General features: G+C 51.6%; 1 pseudogene; it reads left to right on the top strand.

Moving 5' to 3' along the window:
- Nucleotides 1-9,301: 9,301 nt before the first annotated feature.
- On the top strand, nucleotides 9,302-9,769 carry LOC132678348 (ubiquitin-like FUBI-ribosomal protein eS30 fusion protein pseudogene; annotated as a pseudogene).
- The last annotated feature ends 427 nt before the right edge of the window (nucleotides 9,770-10,196 follow it).

The following is a 10,196-nucleotide window of genomic DNA, read 5'->3' as shown; positions in this document are numbered from 1 at the left end:
TCTTCTTCCTTCCTTCCTTCCTCCTTCCCTTTTCTTTCTTTCTTTCTTTCTTTCTTTCTTTCTTTCTTTCTTTCCTTCTTCCTCCTTCCCTTTCCTTCCCTTCCCTTTTCTTTCCCTTCCTTCTTTCCTTCCTTCCTTCCTTCCTTCCTTCCTTCCTTCCTTCCTCCTTCCCTTTCCTTCCCTTCTTCTTTCTTTCTCTTCCTTCTTTTCTTCCTTCCTTCCTCCTTCCCTTTCCTTCTCTTCTCTTTCTTTCTTTCTTTCTTTCTCTTCTCTCTCCCTTTCCCTCTTTCTTTTTCTCTTTCTTTCTTTCTTTCTTTCTCCTTCCCCTTCCTTCCCTTTTCTTTCTTTCTTTCTTTCTTTCTTTCTTTCTTTCTTTTCTTCCTTCCTCCTTTTCTTTCTTTCTTTCTTTCTTTCTTTCTTTCTTTCTTTTTCTTTCTTTTTTTCTTCCTTCCTTCCTCCTTCCCTTTTCTTTCTTTCTTTCTTTCTTTCTTTCTTTCTTTCTTTCTTTCTTTCTTCCTCCTTCCCTTTCCTTCCCTTTTCTTTCTTTCTTTCTTTCTTTCTTTCTTTCTTTCTTTCTTTTTTTCTTTCCCTTTTCCTTCCTTCCTTCCTTCCTTCCTTCCTTCCTTCCTTCCTTCCTCTCTTTCTTTCTTTAGAACATTTAAGTTGGGGCTAAGTCCCAAGGCTGCCATTTTGGGGAACCCCCACAGGTACAGGGGAGCTGCCAGCCTCCCATCCCCCCACGAGGATAGAACCAGCCATGCAGAGGCTTCTGGGAACAGTGTTCCAAGCAGAGAGGGCAAGGCCAGTGGCAGAAGGGCAGAGTGTGGCTGGCAGGTGTGTGCGAGGGGGGCGGGGTGCTGTGAGATCCGGGCTCTAACTGGGCAGCCAGTGTTTCTGGGATGCAGCCCCCTTGTCTGAGGACTGGGGACAATAGTCGTCCTTGCTGAAGGTGGTTATGAAAAAAAAATGATATGATTCATTCCTGCTACATGGTGCTCACTCCATAAAGGCCAACGGTTGCTGTTATTGGTGGTTTCACTGTTGCTGCTGTCTTTGGGACTTTGGGGCCCTTTTTTATTCTCAGCAGAACCACTGTCGTCTCTCTCCACTGGTTTGATAAGCTGTGAAGAGGGCCTCAGGAATGAACCTTGAAACATCGTGCTGAGTGAGGGAGGCCAGTTCCAAAATCCCACATGATGTGTGATCCCATTGACATGAAACGTCCAGAAGACCCAAATCCATAGAGACAGAAGGCAGATTAGTGGTTACCAGGGGCTGGGGGTGGGGTGGGGGGTGGATGGTGACTGCTCATGGGAACGAGCTCTCCTTTCGGAGTGATGAAAATATTCTAGAATTAGGTTATGGTGACAGCACAACTCTGTCAATATACTAAAAACTATTGAATTGTACATTTGAAATAGGTGAACTTTATGGGAAGTATATCTTTTTTTTTTAATGTTTGTTTTTAAGAGAGAGAGGCAGAGCGTGAGCAGGGGAGGGGCAGAGAGAGGGGGAGACACAGAACTCAAAGCAGGCTCCAGGCTCTGAGCTGTCAGCACGGAGCCTGACACAGGGCTTGAACTCACAGATCATGAGATCATGACCTGAGCCAAAGGTGGAGGCTTAACTGATGAGCCATCCAGGCACCCCGGGAAGTATATCTTGATAAACTGTTAAAAGAAAAAAAAGGAAAGGAATGGAAAGAGTCCCATGGAAGAGGTAGAGGGTGGTGAGGCCTGGAGTCTGCCCCCTAGAGCTGAAGTCCATTGGAGACAAGGCAGGTGACGCTGGGGAGGTAGGAATGACACCCCCCGGTTCACAGGGCAGCAGGGGCTGAGGACCCAGGGTGGGGTGGGACATGGGCCTGGGGGGCCAGGACAGCGAAGCAGCCTTGGCAGCTTTGCATGGAAACATCGCCTCCTGCAAACCGGCCCCTGGGAGCTGGTTCCTCCCACTCCCAGGCCACCTGGCCCCTGTGTCACACCCAGGAGGCCCCCCACCTGCACTATGGGAAACAGGTGCCCTTTATGGACCACTGAATACATCCTGGACATAGAGCTGGCCTTCCACCCTCAGTTCTGGTCCCCACTGGTGCCCTGTGAGGTGAGTTCTGCTGTCAGAGGTTCTGGAACTCGCCTGTTTAGAACTGATTTCCCTAAACGTTGTGGACCCTCAAGGGCTGGGCCAGTCTGGTTCCATCTTTAAATACCTGGTTCACTGGCCTAGTGGGTGGTGACCTTGGATGCTTGGTGAGAGAAGAAGGAGAAGTCACCCGAGGGCTGACTGCACCTGCCCACCTGACCCAGGGGGTCTTGTCCCTGCCTACCTCAACTGGCCCAGAGATGCCATTGGCCCGGTGGCTGTCTTGGGCTCTGTCCCCTGCAGACCCAGTGTCCTGCAGGGCTGGGTGAGTCCCCACAGGGAGCAGAGGATGCTTACAGCCAGTTGCCTCCTGGCCCAGGGTGTGTCCGGAACATTCCTGGCACCGAGCTGGCATCTTCCCCAGGACAGAAGTGGCCGGCGGAGCTGAGACGGGCCAGGGCGTTTACTGTGGTGCTTTTATTTCCAGCCTGTTTGCCCAGAAGGCAGAACCAGCCAGGGTGCCCATTTTGGGGGTGAATTGTCTGGCCGTCAGTCTTCTCACCCGCCAGACCTCAGAGCTGGCCGGAGTACCGTCTGAGGCTGGTCCCTGCTCTCATCTCACTGGGGCCTCCAAGAATGAGTGGTTGGGCCGTGGTGGCAGCCCAAGGGACAGATAAAAGCCTGGGGGTGTCTGACTCCCTGCCATCCCCAGGGCTCTGGCTGTGTAAGAAGGGCTGTAGATGGTGCCTCTACCCTCCTCCCAGCACAGGCACACGCATCCCAGGATCACTCTTTCCATCGGTGCATGGGCCTCCGGGGAGGTGGGCCAGGTGCAGCACAGGTTATAGGGATTCATTTGGAGTCACAGCCACTCAGCTGAGGGACCCCCCCGGGCGGGGCTTCGCGATCTCGACGCACCTGGACAGGACTTATGAGACCAGAAAGAGCTGTGTGGAAAAAAAAAAAAAAAAAAAACGGGGCGCCTGGGTGGCTCAGTTGGCTAAGTATCTGACTTCAACTCAGGTCATGATCTCACGGTTCGTGGGTTCGAGCCCCGCGTCAGGCTCTGTGCTGACAGCTCGGAGCCTGGAGCCTGCTTCGGATTCTGGGTCTCCCTCTCTCTCTGTTCCTTCCCCACTTGCGCTCTCTCTCTCCCTCTCTCTCTCTCTCTCTCTATATATATATATATATATATATATATCTATCTCACAAAAATAAAGATTAAAAAAAAATTTAAAAAAAGAAAGAAAGAACTGTGTGGGTGCAGAGGCCACATCAGTGAGTGATCTCCTGAGGGTGGCCTGCGGGGGTTAGGGGAGGATGTCTGGGGTCTGTCCCAGGGACAACGGGACAGCTGATGGGCAAGCTGGGGCCTGAAGATCATAGCTTTTGCCCTGAGGTGAAAACCTAGAAGTTGGGGTCTCAGGGAAGTGGTTCTGGGGACGTCTGACCAGAAGTTTCTGCTATCAAGTCTGGAGTAGCGAGGCTGGTGTGTGTTCCCAGAGTGTGGGCCGGGGTCAGCTGCAGGCCGCCAAGACCACCCTGACACTGCCCTGGGGACCCACAGGTGACCTGAGAGCCGAAAGGTTGGCTATGCCTGACCCCGGGGATTGTCTGCCCATCGTTCCCTCGCCAGGGCCTGCAGCCCACGGGTGGGGACCCAGGGTGGCTTGAGATCTGGGTTCCTGCACCCCAAGAGGGCCCACCGCAGCTAGACTCACCCCTCCCTGGTTCCCCATGCTCCTTGCAGTGGGCACGAGCTCCTTCCTGTCCGCAGGATGCTCTGTGACATTGCTGTGGCCAGGGCAGCATCCGGGGACTGCTGGCTTCTCCCCAACCCAGAGCAGGCAGAGTCCAACAGCACACTTCAGGCCCGTGATCCCACGCGGCAGGGTTCTGAGACGCCTCTCCCTCCTCCGAAAGTCCTCGCCCTGTGCCCAATCTCGTGCCGTAGCTCTTGAATACAGAAAAAAAATGTATGTTTCTGTTTTTATAAACAGATTTATTGAGGCACAGCCAGCACATAATAAACTGCACACATCTGTGTAAAATATCGGACTGGCTAAGTTTTGACATATGTACTTGCCCGTGAAACCGTCACCGCGGTCGAGATCCTGAACACAACCAGTGCCTCCCCGCCTCCCCCCAAAGGTCCTTGGGACCTAAAAGCAAACTTCTGTTTCCTGTACTGTACTCACAGTACTTCTGACACCGAATGTGGGTTTTCCACACCGAGCAATTATTATAATTATTATTTTTTAAAGCAGACTTCATGCCCAGTGCGAGGCCCAACACGGGGCTTGAACTCGCAACCCTGAGATCGAGACCTGAGCTGACATCAAGAGTTGGGCGCTTACCGCACTGAGCCACCCAGGCGCCCCCACCCTGGGCAATTCTGACACCACCCGGAGATCGCACAGACCCCACAGGTGAGAGCCTTCCTTGGTCCCACAAGATGGCCCCCACTTCCGACCCCAGCTACAAATCCGGGTCTCCAGGACTTCTGACAGACTGGCTACAAATCAGGGGGTTCCAATGACCCCCTTTTGGGATTCCATAATCTGCTAGATCTGCTCATAGAACTCAGGAAAGTGCTTTACTTACTGTCACCAGTTTACTATAAAGGATGCCACTCGGGAAAAGCCAGAGGAAGCGACGCGTAGGGCAGGGGATGTGGGAAGGGGTATGGGGTTTCCATGCCCTCCCTGGGTGCGCCCCCCACCAGCACCGCCACGTGTTCACCAAACCAGAAGCTCTTCGAGCCCCGTACTTTTGGGTTTTCACAGAGGCTTCAAGACATAGTCATGATTCACGCCATCATTGGCCATCGGTGATTATTTCCAGCCCCTCCTGCCTCTTTGGAATCTAATCACATAGTTGATTCCCTGGCAGCCAGCCCCCATCCTTAGCTGTGTTCCAAAAGTCATCCCGTTCACAGAAAGTTGGGGGTCGTTGAAAGGGTTTGTCGTGAATAACAAAAGACCCTCCTACTTCAGAAACAGGGGACGGAAAGTAAATGGTACAAAAGATGCTTCTATCGCTCATCGCTTAGGACAAGGGTTTTAGGAGCTCTGTGCTGGGAACCAGAACGAAAACCAAATATGGTTTCTTGTTGCATCATGATAACAAGAACAATAGTTCTAATCCGTCCTGCCTGCCCCTCCCTCTCTTTCTCAAGCAGCCACTGGTCAGCTTTGGGCCACTCTAGATTAGTGTGCATTTTCTAGAATTTTCTATAAGCAGAACTTATAGAAACTGCTCTTTTTTGTTTGTCTTCTTTCACTTAGCACCACATTATCGAGATCCATCAACGTTGTTGCCCCATCAGTATTTCTCCCTTTTTCAAATTGCTTCATGGTATTGTTCCATTGGATGAACGCGATTCCTTTCTATCAAGCGCTTTCTGTAGGTCAGATACTGTCCCAGTGAGTCTAATCTCCAACTTCAGGTTTTGTTTTGTTTTTTTAATTTTTAATCTTTATTTATTTTTGAGAGAGAGAGAGTGAGACAGTGCAATCTTTATTTTTTTGAGAGAGAGAGAGTGAGAGCACAAGCAGGCGAGGGGCAAGAGAGAGAGGGAGACACAGAATCTGAAGGAGGCTCCAGACTCTAGAGCTGTCGGCACAGAGCCCGACGCGGGGCTTGAACTCACGAACTGTGAGATCATGAACTGAGCCGAAGTGGGACACTTAACTGACTGAGCCACCCAGGAACCCCTGAAATTAACCATTTTAAAGGGAACAATTCAGCACTTGGGTGGCTCAGTCAGTTGAGCCTCCAATTTTGGCTCAGGTCATGATCTCGTGGCTTGTGGGTTTGAGCCCTGCGTCGGGCTCTGTGCTGACAGCTCAGGGCCTGGAGCCTGCTTCGGATTCTGTGTCTCCCTCTCTCTCTGCTCCTCTCCTGCTCACGTTCTCTCTCTCTCTCTCTCTCAAAAATAAATAAACATTAAAAAAATTCAAAGGGAACAATTCATTTGTATATTCAAGATGTTGGGCAACATCTGTCTCGTTATATAGAACATTTTTATCACCCCTGAAAGAAACCCGTACCCATTAGCAGTCACTCCTTATTCCTCCTTGAGTCCTGAAAGTAGCCAACATCAGATTTCCAGTGTGACCGCCCCCCCCTCCGCCCAGATCTGTCCCTGTTGCAAAGGCCAAGGGGAAGGAAATGTACCCGCCTGCCCCTCCCTGGCAGGGTACCCTGTGCAGAGGGTACCCTGTGCTGGGGGGCAGTGGAAGAATGTGCCCAGACTCTCTGTGTCCTGCCCTGAGATTTCCACTTCTGAGTGGTCCCCTGTATCTGCCGGGCCACCGTGGCCTGGAGCCAGCTCTGCTGCTCGGCACAGACCAGCACCGTCCCCCACGGCCTGTCCAGGTTCGAGCGACGCCGAACATCTCAGCGTATTGCCCCAGCGAGCCAAGCAGGGCCTGTCACTCCTGGAACAACACCATGGAGAAAAGCTTTGGCCTTGTGGAGGCGGTAGGGGTGGGGTGAGGCGAGGCGCTGGGGGTGTGCAGGGTTGCTGCTCCAAGCCTAGGGATCTGGAGCAGGATGGACTTGCTAGATCCAAATTTCCAAAGCAAATTCAACAGGTTGAATGTCCAAGAGGCACATTGGGCCTGGGTGGGGCCACATTGGGCCCAACACTCCCTGCCAGCCACCGAAGAGCCAGGCTTCTGTTTCTTGAGCAACAGCTTTATTGAGATACGTCATACAATTCACCCTTCTATTTAATTTAATTTTTTTATTTTAGAGAGAGGGAGAGAGAGATCTCAAGCAGGCTCCACGCCTGGCAAGGAGCCCAACACGGGGCTCGATCCCACAGCCCCGGGATCCTGACCTGAGCCCGAATCAAGAGTCGGATGCTCCTCTGACTGAGCCCCCCAGGCGCCCTCTAATTCGCGCTTTTGAAGTGTTCAGTACGCTGGTTTGTAGTATGTTCACAGAGTCGTGCAACCGCTCCTGCTTTAGAACCTTTTAGAACATTTCCATCACCCCCAAAGGAGACCTCGTCCCCACCCCCCTGCCCCAGCCCCTGGCCACCGCTCATCTTTCTGTCGCTGTGGATTGGCCTGTCTTTGATAGTTCATATAAATGGAATCACACCCTATTTGTCTGTTTGTGCCTGGCTTCTTTCTCTCCTCCCGATGTTTTCGAGGTCCGTGCAACCTTGTAATGCGAGTCAGGGCTTCCCTCGGCTTATGGCTGAGTAATATTCCGTTGGTTGCGTGGTGGTCGGACCACATTGTATCCATTCACGTGTTGATGGACATTTCCGCTGCTTCTGCCTTTTGGCGATTGTGCCTAGTGCTGTTGTGAACACGTGTGTTCAATCTGTTTGAACACTTGCTTTCAAATCTTTGGGCACAAGCCTAGGGGTGGAGTTGCGGGGTCCTTTGCAAACTCTGTGTTTAACTTTTGAAAGAATCATTTCCTTCTTTGGTTGAGGTTATTAAAAAGATGATAATGAACACCTTACTCTCTGTCCCACCCCGTTAGAGTTGTCAAATAAAACACAGGACAGACACCCTGTCAAATGTGAATCTTACAGGGGCGCCTGGATGGCTCAGTGGTTGAGCATCTGACCCTTGATTTTGACTCAGGTCATGATCCCAGGGTCTTGGGATCAAACCCCATGTCAGGCTCCATGCTGAGCGTAGAGCCTGCTTAAGATACTCTCTCTCTCTCTCTCTCTCTCTCTGTCTCTCTCTCGGGGCGCCTGGGTGGCTCAGTCCGTTGAGCGTCTGGCTTTAGCTCAGGTCATGATCTCACAGTTTGTGAGTTCGAGCCCTGCATCGGGCTCTGTGCTGACAGCTCAGAGCCTGGAGCCTGTTTCGGATTCTGTCTCTCTCTCTCTCTCTCTCTCTCTGCTCTTCCCCCGCTTGTGCTCTGTCTCTCTGTCTCTCTCTCTCTCTCTCTCTCTGTGTCAAAAATAAATAAACATTAAAAAAATTAAAAAAAAAAGATTCTCTCTCTCCCTTTGCCCCTCTCCCCTACTCGTACTCGCTCTCTCTCTCTCTCAAATAAAAAAATAAATTAAAAAAATGTAAATCCTATTTAAGGGACAAATATGTTTATTTTTAGTGTAAGTACATTCCAAATATTGCATTGGATATACTTATACACACATCCAATTTTTTTTTGGTCATTTATCTGAGATTCAAATTTAAATATATTTTTATTTGCTAACTCTGGCAACCCTGCACCTAATTCATGCCTTTTCTCTGCTGAAGACATTGTTATTTAGCCCCATGCTTACTTAAAATCTGTCTTTTGCGTATATACCCCAACACGGAGTTGCTGGGTCATATGGTAATTCTACGTTTAGCTTTCAAGGGACCACCAAACTGTTTTCCATCGTGGCTGCACCATTTCACATTCCCACCAGCCCTGCACCAACTTTTCCACCTCCTCCCCAGAACTTGTTATGGTCTATTTAAAAAATTCGCAACAACGTTGTAAGAGGTGTGAAATGGCATCTCCTTGTGGTTTTAATCTGCAGTTCCCCTGACGCTTAGTGATGTTGAGCCTCTTCTCATGAGCCTGTCGGCCATCGGTACCGCCTTCTTCGGAGAAACATCTATTCAGATCCGTTGCTCATTTTTTGATTGGGTCGTTTGCCTTTTGTTGTCATTGAGCTGTTGGTGCTCTTTATATATCCTGGATGTGACTCCTTTGCCAGATATATGATTTGCAAATATTTTCTCCCATTCTGTGGGTTGTCTGAGATACTGTTGTTTACGTCACCCGTTTCTGGCGATTTGTTACAGGAGCCACTCATGCAGAAACTCATACAGTGTTCTTCCTCCCATGCCCCTGCCTGGCCCGGGACGCACGTGTGATGTGTGCATGTGCGCACACGCACCCCGCCCCCCCACCTCGCCCAGACATTTTGGTTGGTGCCGGGGCGGGTGAATGCTCACTTCTCTCCATGGGCAGCAGGGAGAGAACCGGGTAGATCTCAGCCTGGATGTTTCCTGATCTGTAAAAGTGCTGCTCCAAGGAGGGCCCCAGCAGCCTTTGCAACTTGCTTCCGAGCAGCGTCTCCCACATGCTCTTCTTGGGCGTCTTTTCTAAACACCTGGGAGTCCTTGAGAAGATGCTGAGGTTGGGGCACACAGCAGGCGGTGAGGACGTGCACACCCTTGCTCCTCCTTGTTCTCTACTCCACCTTTGCGGTCGTGGCTGCGGTGGCCGTGGTTCAGTCGCTGACATGCAGGTTTTTGTCCGCATCCAGGAGCTACACACCCTCGAGGTGGCCATCCGGGAGCCGGTTGCCCACATCAAGGCTCACGGAGCCTCACTGGAGGGCATCGCCCCAGAAGATCAAGTCGGATTCCTGGCAGGTACGCCCCCTAGAGGATGAGGCCACCCGGGGTCAGTGTGGAGCTGGGGCTGTGACCCCTGGAAGGAGGTTGGGAAAGTCCGTGGTTCCCTGGTCCGTGCTGGGAAAGTAAGAGGGAGGACTCCCAAGGTGGCCAAACAGGAGAAAACGAAGACGGGCCGAGTCAAGCAGGGGACACAGTACAACCTGCATTTTTTCTATGTTGTGCCCACCTTTGGCAAGAAGAAGGCCCCCCCCCCCCATGCCAACTCTTAAGTCCATTGTAATCTTGGCTTTCTGCAATAAAGCCACTTACCTAGTTCAGTCACACACACACACACACACACACACACACACACACACGCACACACACAAAGATATTGAGGTTGGCTCCCTGGACCCTCGGGGTTTGGGAAAAACCAAGAAGCCCTCCTGCCCATTTTCTTTGCTGAGATCAGGTGAGGCTGGCTGAGGAGTCTTCCTCACTGCCTACTCTGGACCCCAGGCCCAGGCAGTGGGCTCACACTGGCGGTGGGGAGAGACCTCTGACCCCCTGTGGAGCCAGCACCCCTGTCCTCAAATCTCTGGGCCAGGAATCCCTTCCCCACCTAGCCTGCTTCTGTCTCCCGGGCGGCAGGAAGTGCAAGTGCTTGGGTCTTGTCCAAATTGCCTTCCTGCACCCTCTCCCTGGCTGCTGTTTTCCCCTGCGTCCTCCCTTCCCTGCTTTGGGGGGGATCGACTGCGGCACCTCCTTCCTCCATCGGGTTGTCCCTCTTCCTGTGGA

The sequence above is a fragment of the Panthera onca genome, chromosome A2 (genome assembly GCF_046562875.1).
Source record: "Panthera onca isolate mPanOnc1 chromosome A2, mPanOnc1 haplotype 2, whole genome shotgun sequence".
NCBI classification, from domain to species: domain Eukaryota; kingdom Metazoa; phylum Chordata; class Mammalia; order Carnivora; family Felidae; genus Panthera; species Panthera onca.
The sequence above is the reverse complement of the archived record's forward strand: the minus strand, read 5'-3'. Positions and strand labels throughout refer to the sequence as shown.